We start from the raw sequence: 8716 nt of genomic DNA, 5'->3' as shown, positions 1-8716 counted from the left end.
GAGAAGGCATCCAGCCCCGGGGCCAGCACGGCAGTCCTGTGCATGCACCGCTCTGGGGGGCACCTCTGCTTCAGCCACTGCCCCTCAGTCACTGACACGGACCAAGCAGGGAGAACTGCTCCAATCCAGGGATGGTGCTGCTAAAATAGTGACAGGAGAAACCCCTCACCCTTTCCTGGTGTGAGAGAAAGCTTACGTCTTGCTTTAGGTTAGGGTTTAGTTTTTTGCTTTATTTGGGGAAGATTTGTTCTTGTCTCTGCGAGTTCATTCTCGGTGCATCAGGCAAGGGCTGCATCTTTTTCTCACACCAGCTTTAGGGAATATTTGTGTCAATACTGTCTGGATGGGATTGTGTTCTCAGCAATAGCCCCTGGTTACTCTTACAGCCTAAATATTATTCTGTTACAGCATCACAGATATATACATTGCATTTCTATATACACTTACAGGCTGTTTTCTCTCTCTTGGAATATCTGGGGACTTAAGCAATCCTCTGCTTCTGCTGTTGAAGTGTCTGGTTCTCTCTGTTGCTACCACAGCCCATTAGTTTGTCTCAACTGAGAAGTTTCTGCCTTTTTGCTTGGGTAGTCATGACCTCCTGAAGAGTTGGGTTTCAGAGTTTCCCCGGACCCTTCTGCAGAGCTGGCTAAAACAATGCTCTCACCACCACGGTATCTTCCAGCCCCGTGCTATCCTTGGGGGAAACTCCAGGGCTCAGCTGGATGCTGCTGAGGAATGGAGCCAGACTTCCAGGAAGAGGCTTTGGCCTGCTCTTGAAAGACAGAGTGACTCAAGGATTCACAGCCCAGTGTGGCAGGAGGGTGAGAAGCCTTCCCAGGCACTTCCTCAGGGGGAAGTTTGTGCCAGGAAGGTCCAGTCTGCACTGGATACCAGCTGGGGTTGCGTGGCCACATGTCACTACAGCATTCTTATCCCTGAGGGCTTCCTGATTTCAGCTTTCCCTGCATTTAAAGGGAGGTATCTCTATTCCAGGTTAATTATAAATTAAGTTAATTATAAAGAACTTCTGGCACTGTCACAAAGTGATGAAAGGAGTTTGCTGATTGTGTCACTGGAATTTAAAGTATGTCTCCTCATTTTATTTCCCTCATTAGCATTGACCCAAGCTGATAATCTGTGTGTTTCTCTCATCTCTCAGTGGATTAGATTTAACTAGAGCAGATTGTTAACTACCCAGGAGAACTGGGCCTTTGTTTTGCTGGATTCACTTCACTTTGGCACCTCCCTCCTTCACCTTTTAACTCTGTGGGTGACAAACGCCTCACCTCAGAGTTTGCTGCCTCATCTGAAAGGAGCTGCTTGCATTTGCCCCTCACTGGATGTCCCTGCTACTCTAAAATCAAGAGGTCCATCTTTCCCTCCTCCTTGGGGGTCACCAGAGTTCTCAGTCAGGCAGCTGTTGCAGTGGGAACTCGTAGCAGAGCCCAGGGGTTGGTGACCCTTCAAGTGTTTTCCTCGAGGTCTCTCAACTCAGGCAGCCCTAAGTGCTCGTTTTGCTTAGCAGCACAGCTGTTTACTTTACATCTGTGACCGAACTGCGAACTTCTGCCGCTGGCAGCAGATCCTGGAACACTTCTCACCGGGATGTCACAGCAGGATAGCAGCACTTCCCAAGCCTCAGATATTCCTGTGGTCTAGCCCCAAGCAATCTGGGTTTGAATTGGCACCTCATCATCAGCTGCAAGGGGACTTGTGTGGGGGCTGAAGATGGGGACTTATGGATTTTCCTGTCCCTAACCTGCTGAATAAAACCTGTACAGGCCTTGAAGGGGTCCACATGATGAGAAAAGGGAGTGCAGCTGCATTGCCCTCCACAGGGTAATTCCAGCAGTAGAGCTGCATAGCTGGGTCTGGACCCCATGTGGGTGAAACAAGGTGTCAGTGAAAAAGGGATCCTCACTGGAGCAAGCCTTCTGGGCAGCTTTCATCTTGAATGGAGGTGTCTGCACCAGGCTGGGGTTCTTGCCTTTGTTTTGTTTCTTCTTCATAAATCAGTTTCTATCACGTCGTGCCACCCGTAAAGTTAAAGCTCCTGGGGTTTTGCCAAGTAACCTGGGATGCTCTTCTGAAAGATTTGCTGCATTCCAGGCCACAGGACTGGATCTGTGTTGTCATAGTAGACACATCCAGGACACAGTAGACATGTCTGTTGGTCCTCTCATATTACCTCCATAGGATTGTAAGGCTTGATTTTCCTTACGTCACTCTCATTCTGCAAAACCTGCAAGGCAGAGATTTTCCTTGGACTGAAACACTGTGAAGCAATTTCTTGTTTTGGGGCTCTAATTGATGGAGGAAAACCCCTCACAGTGACTTTGGACAGGGCGGGACCCGTGTCCACAAAAGCATTTCAGCAACCTTAGGTTAGAATGGTTTAGCAGAGCTCTTTTCTAGCCTGACATAGCACACAGAGCATGCCAGGATGGCTTAGAAACTGAAGCCATCTGGAGCTCTTTTCCACAAAAACATGTGTGTGCCAGAGTTGGTCTCCTTTGAGCCACCCACAGTGAGAGGGGATTGTATTTAGGCTGGCTCAAGTTTCTTGAATTCAATTTTAGGCAAAAGAAAATGGTCGGCAAGTATTTGGAAAATGCCTTGGAAAGAACATGCTGATTAAAAATGTAGCAATCTTTGAAGGAACATTAACACCGTCCATTCTGAGTCTTGAGACACTGAAGAGCCATCAAAATGATGATATGTTGGGGGAAGTTCCTTCCCCTTCCTGCCACCTTCCCCCTCAATGATTTGTCAGCCAGATTTAGGGCTTACCCGAAATGAGTCATGAGGACTCCCTTAGTTCACAAAACAGCTCTGAACTTCTGTGGCTGTTGAGGTGCAGCAAGGAAAGAGACACTCAGGTTTAAGACAGATGTGCTTTTATACAGTACAGCAGCTGTCAAAAAGTATCAAGTGCAGGCAGGTCATTTGGTCATCTCCCATTATTTGTGATGGGCCATTTCACAGGGTGGCATCTCATCTGGTAGACAAAAAGAGGAAGGACCCAGTTAGAAATACTCACATGCACACACAAATTTGGAAATACATTTAGAAGTGGCTGATGAGTAAGTTCTGCTGGAAAGCAAGAGCATCATTCCCAAGCACCGTGGGCAGATCAGAAACCCTGCTCCTAACCCCACTGAGGGCTGTGGTGATCCTGGCTGGATTCATAAAAGGATTCTGGCACAGCACGGTGAAACGAGGCAGTGCTTCAGAGCCCTGCAAGGAAAAGGGAGGGCAGGCAGGATTTGTCACCCTGACAGGAAGGATTGGGAGAGTGTGAGCGATGGCAAAGCCCCAGCCATGCCTCATGCCCCAGCGAGAGCACAAACCCAAGTGGCTGCCCCAGTGCAGCAGCCAGCAGAGCTGGGGGCTCCACTGAGACTCTGCCCTCCCACGGCAAGTGAGAGTGTGCCCAGGGTGTGCTCAGCCCCAGAGAGGAGCAGCCTGGCAGCTGGGCTGCACGGAACCCCACAGCGCCCGGGGACAGGCAAGGGGCATGGCGTGCCTGCCAAGGCTGCAAGATACCAAAACCCAAGGGAGGCACCACTGCACCGCCCTCCCCTTCGGCCACAGGCAGGAGGAGGACTTTCCAGATGACGTGCCTGATTGCATGGACACGCAGATCCATGGCTGACTCACGCTCGTCTCCAGCACAGACCATCCAGCAGCTAAAAAGTCATGAAATCTACAGGCAGCCACTATGAGGAACAGCAGCCTTGGGCTTCTTGTGAGGCAGCAATGAGAAACCGTGGAGAGGGCAGGGTTGTAAGATCTTTGCTTAAATCATCTACTCAGTACTTACAAAGCAAAGAGACAAAGAATCCAAATCACATGCAAATAACGCCAGAGCTCAAGCATCTGCATTCCCCCTGAGCATGCCACTCAGCACGACTAAACCAGTTCCAGTGTTTATGCAAAGAAAAATGTGCAACTTCCCTGGACTATGCCCATCTGTGCGTCTCGACCTGCAGGCCAGGCTGCCAGGCTTAGTGACTTCCCGGGGATGCTATTTATTAAAGCCATTTGCCTGGAAGCCTCCCTGCCTTGGCAAGAGCATTTGATTCCTCCTTTTTTTCCCCCTAAAACACTCACACCCTGCCCTGGTACATCCCTTGTCCTTGCCTGTGGACTGTAGTGACCAGCACTCGGATGGGGAGAACCCATAACAGCCTTGTGGACTATAAACCTCCAGCAGAAAGTATGTTAAAACAAGAGTCAGGCTTTACATTCCTTGCCATTGATGATATGACTAAAGCAGATCTGGAAACTCAGGTTAAGTATTTGAACACAAGGAAGGAAAAGAACAGGATTATTCTTAATGCACTGGACTGTTCTACACACATTTGCTTATGTAAGAGTTAATCCCCTTCCAGTGTTTGCATTTTACACTCTTCAGTAATATTCAGCACGTGCCCAGCAGAGGTCTTCCTGCCTTCGGGGTGACTTGATGGCACTTGGCACAAGCACAGAGGCTGGTAAGGGACCCAGCCTGGCTCAGACACAGGAGGTGGAGCTGCTTGGGGGGTCAAACCAGGGTGGGAGCACAGAGTCCCACCTTGGCTCCCCAGCCTGCCTACGTGGGCTGAACCAGAGGCACTGGCATGGCCGGGCAGGGATATGAAACAATCCACAGTGACAGGCAGGCTTTCCCTTGGGTGAAGTCACAGGGAGAGCAGAGCTGCAGGAGTGGAAGCCAGCAGTGGTGCAGGGGAGGAGCTGCTGCTGTCCCCAAGCTCGGCACAGTCCTGCAGGCTGCAAGTGAGCAGCAGCATCTGCTTCTCCCTTGGCCCCACTGCCTTCCCTGGCCACTTGCAAACAGCCTGGCTCTGAGGACAAACCCTGCCCTCATCCTTATCAGCTGCCCTCCTTATCAGCTGCCTGTTTTGTTCTAGGGTCACTTTAGATGCCATCACCAGGCAGTGTGAGAAGCACTGGGGAGATAAGGAGGGTGCAGTGTTTGTGGATGGAGGAGCACAGCTCTGCATCCCTGTAGCAACAACACTCCCCACTAAGGCCTGGCAAGTACCTCTTGTCCTCTCTCAAAGTGAGACTCAAGCCCTTCCCATTTCCCTGACACATTCTCTGCTATTTACCAATGGCACGCACCTCCCACGTGGACTTTGGACAACCTGCAGTAACACCTGTCCTGTGCCTGGCCGTGCAAAGCTATTTGTTCCCTGTGGAATTACCATGGGGCTCCAGGTCTGCAACACGCACCAATTCAAATTCTTCTGATTCCCACTTCCACGGAAATATCCTGGGCTTCATTGAAGTCTATAAAATACCTCTTCTGGTATCAAATTCTTCAGAACATTCCTTCACTCTCAAGCTGTGACTCAGGAAGGCGAAAAGAAAATATTTAAACCAAGAGCTCTCTTTACAGAGGCCCCTCAGCAAGAGGGAAGCTGCTGGGACACATCCTGAAGGATTTTGGTCCTTCCTTGCCATGGCAGCATTAGAAATGCAAACTGAGGCCAGACCTGCTTGTGTGGAATACCTTGCCAATAGTTTTGAAGGGCCTTTCCTTCACAGCAGAAACTAGGACTTGTTAAACAATTAATTTTAAATAGCTTGTGGCTTTTGAGCACATGGCTGCCTATGGAACACTATCACATAGTCACAAAAGCACCCAAAATCTTTATCAGACCCATCTGCCATGAGCAGTTTTGTGCTTTCCTCCAGTACCACTGGAGCTAAAAAAGGTTAAGAGCAGTGTAAAGATATAATTCACAAACAGATTTTGGGTTGCTTTTATTTTATGACAGCTTGTGCTGTAAGGAAGTCCTAATAGGTATGAGGAGCTTAAGTGCCTTTGCTGAAATCCTGTCCAGATTTAAAATACCACGAGCCTTAGGCTTATTTAAACCATCCAAAAAGTTTGCTCCACCAGATCAAATTAACAGCTCTAAGGAGAAAACCAACCTCCACAAGATCACCCATCTGTGTCTTCACAGACAAGTGTTGCACTGTGTGCTCAGCTAGGTATTTAACACAATAGTGCCTCTGTGCCAAGCTTTTCTTGGTATCCTAGAATATATTTCTTTTAATTAATGGTAAAACACATTTTCTGTGCTTAAATAGACTCTTGATGGGGATGAGGGGTATTAATTTAACTAAACTAAGAATTCTCCTTTTAGAGCTTTCCAGTGTGACTGAGTTTCCAAAGACAATATTTGTTTTTCCCTGAAAGGCTAACAGTTCTCATTTACTGGGGCAATTTAGGCTGTACTGGTAGTTTGTGAAGGGGTGTGGGGAGGTTCTTGTTCTAAACCCCACTCTGCTAACCTACATCTGGTGCTACTCGTAGTAAATGTAGTGATGAGAAATTCTAGCTTTAACAGGATTTAGTAGCATTTGCAATTGTTTCATCACTTGCTGAAAGTGTGCAAGACTTTCTTCTCACTGTGGAGTTGTATACAAACTATTTAATTCAAAATGACATTTTTCATAGTAGGAAAAAAAGTGTATTTTGTGTGATGGACTGTCCAATTGTGTTTTTTTTTTTAATTATTCAACTTCAATTTGTCTCTGCTTCATAAAGTGCTGTGATATACAGGGTCCTATGGCCATTAGCTTCGGTTTGCAGTCTTCTGTGCTCTTGCTCACCTGCCTTGCCCAGGAACACTTTTCTCATTGCACAAAAGCCTCTTGGGCTGTTTGAGCTGGACTCCCACCATTGCTCCAGCCTTCGGTGCTGGTCCAGAGGCGTGGATCCAGCTGAACATCCCTCTGTGCCGTGCCGTGCCGTGCCGTGTGCCTGCTTTCAGCCATGGGACGAGTGGGTGTGAAGGGGTTCCCTTTGCCAGGCCCTGGCAAGGCTCAGGTTTGACAGCCTGTGCTGGGCAAAGGCCGAGGCACGGGAACACCCTCCCCCTCTGCAGGACGTGGGCTTTGGAGTACAAAGCAGCTGATGGGAGATAAGCGTGACAGAGAAGAGGGGTGGACTTTACCAGCAGCCGGCGCCAAGTGGGAGGTGTGTTTTAGATGCAATGAGAGGAGAGGGCAGAGTCCTGCTGTGCAGTAATCCACAGCCTGTCCTGTGTTTCAGGGCGGTGCAAAGTCGGATGCCTGGGCTGGGTGTGAGGCAAGGAGCCACGTCCAGCTGCAATGAGGAAACAGCAGCGTGCACAGGTGTGGAAGGGGCCAGGCAGGCTGACAAGTAAGTAGCAAGGAGATCAGGAGGACTTGGAAACGGAGATGCTCAGGCTGCATGTGTGTGTGTATCCAGCTTGCTCCTGGATCTGTGACACACCAAGGCAGCAGTGTGATTCCTCCAGGCGCGGCTGAGGGAACCCCGCCTCCCACCATGGGCTGGAGATGGGTTTCATCCTGTCCACTGCTTATTTCACCAGCAGAAAACTTGGGAGGATGAGGCTTTCTGGGAGTTGAAAGAGTGGTTATTCCCCCAAATAACTGTGTGGTGTAGGAGCTGTGCAGTATTAGGAGTGTAAGCAGTCCTAATACCACTGAGGTGATAAACCAGAGTGAATGCACACTGAATCCAGAATGGAAAGTTTTGAGCTTCCCAACAGTTGCTCTGTAATTTAAAAATTGGAGACTGCTTATCTGTGTCATCTCAATAGGCAAGCAAACAGTGATCACAAAATTAGGTCACAACTTATTTAGTTCAGCAGTCTGACAAAACTGCTGGGGAGAGAAAAGGGCTCTGAAAAAGGTGAAGGCGAGGGCTGAAAAGTGTGCAGGGAAAAAAAGCACCACTTTGGTTTGCGTCACGGAGAAAGGTCAGGGGAAGGCTGTAAGATGAGAATCCTAAGGTGACAGCATGGAAGATACAAAAGGGAAAACCTTGTTCTTTGGAAGCTGTATTTGCAGAAAAAAATATCCCCCCCCCCACCCCCAGCTTTAGTCAGCTCACAAACTTCTTTCAGTTGGGGTTCCTTCTGAGAAGCTCCCTGTACAGGAGGGCTCTGGTGGCATCCCTGACATCCCCTGTCAACAGGGTTGCTTTTAGGAGCTCATAGCCAAGGATTGTGGAAGGCTTTAGGATCCCTTTCCCAAGGGAGCCTGGTGCATTATGTGAGTAGTGACAATGGCTCTAAATGTGGTGGAAAAGGCTTCATTAATTTACCAGGCAGCAGCCACTTTGTGTGTTGGTGTGACCTAGAGTATAAACCCCAGCCGGATTGAAGAGGAGGGGGGAATACCCAGGATTCCTCCTGCTCTGTGGGGGTCCTGCAGGGCCCTCCATCTTCTCATGCTGGTGGCTCAGAGGCCACTTTACAGCTGAATTTCTTACGAGTTCAAGACTGTGTTGTCATCTCAGAGAGGAATGATCATTGACAGGACACTGCTTTGGTCTACTGAACTCTTTCCCTGTAAAAGGAGAAAAACAGGCTGGGAAAAGGCCTCAACCTTCCGTGGCCCGAGAATCAGGCAGAGTAGCTTCCCTTGTGCAGGAAAAAGTTCCTCCCTCAAATAAACCCCAAGCAAAGCAGAGACCTCAATTAGTGCTTGAGCAAGGACTCGAGGCATTCCCTGGCACGCGTGTGATGCAAGGGTCAGGTTCTGCTGCCCTCGTTCCTGTTCCTCCCCGAAACTGCAGGCATTCACACACATGCCTCAAATGCATGAGCGCTCCCACCTACTGCTCTGCTGCGCCCCAAAGCCTCCCACTGAGGCTGAGGCAGCAGTCCCAGTTTCACTGGTCCTGCACCCAGGGTCACCCGGCAGCAGC

At 49.3% G+C, this 8716-nt stretch overlaps 1 long non-coding RNA gene across 1 annotated transcript; it reads right to left on the bottom strand.

Annotated features, from left to right (window-relative positions):
* Positions 1-214: 214 nt before the first annotated feature.
* Positions 215-2085, bottom strand: LOC135299912 (uncharacterized). The gene is made up of 3 exons (XR_010361750.1): positions 1287-2085; positions 448-767; positions 215-311 (listed from the first exon to the last, which is right to left on the bottom strand). It is a non-coding gene; the product is annotated as an uncharacterized LOC135299912 (long non-coding RNA).
* Between the last annotated feature and the right edge of the window lie 6631 nt (positions 2086-8716).

Source organism: Passer domesticus, chromosome 4 (genome assembly GCF_036417665.1).
Source record: "Passer domesticus isolate bPasDom1 chromosome 4, bPasDom1.hap1, whole genome shotgun sequence".
Lineage (NCBI taxonomy): Eukaryota > Metazoa > Chordata > Aves > Passeriformes > Passeridae > Passer > Passer domesticus.
The sequence above is the reverse complement of the archived record's forward strand: the minus strand, read 5'-3'. Positions and strand labels throughout refer to the sequence as shown.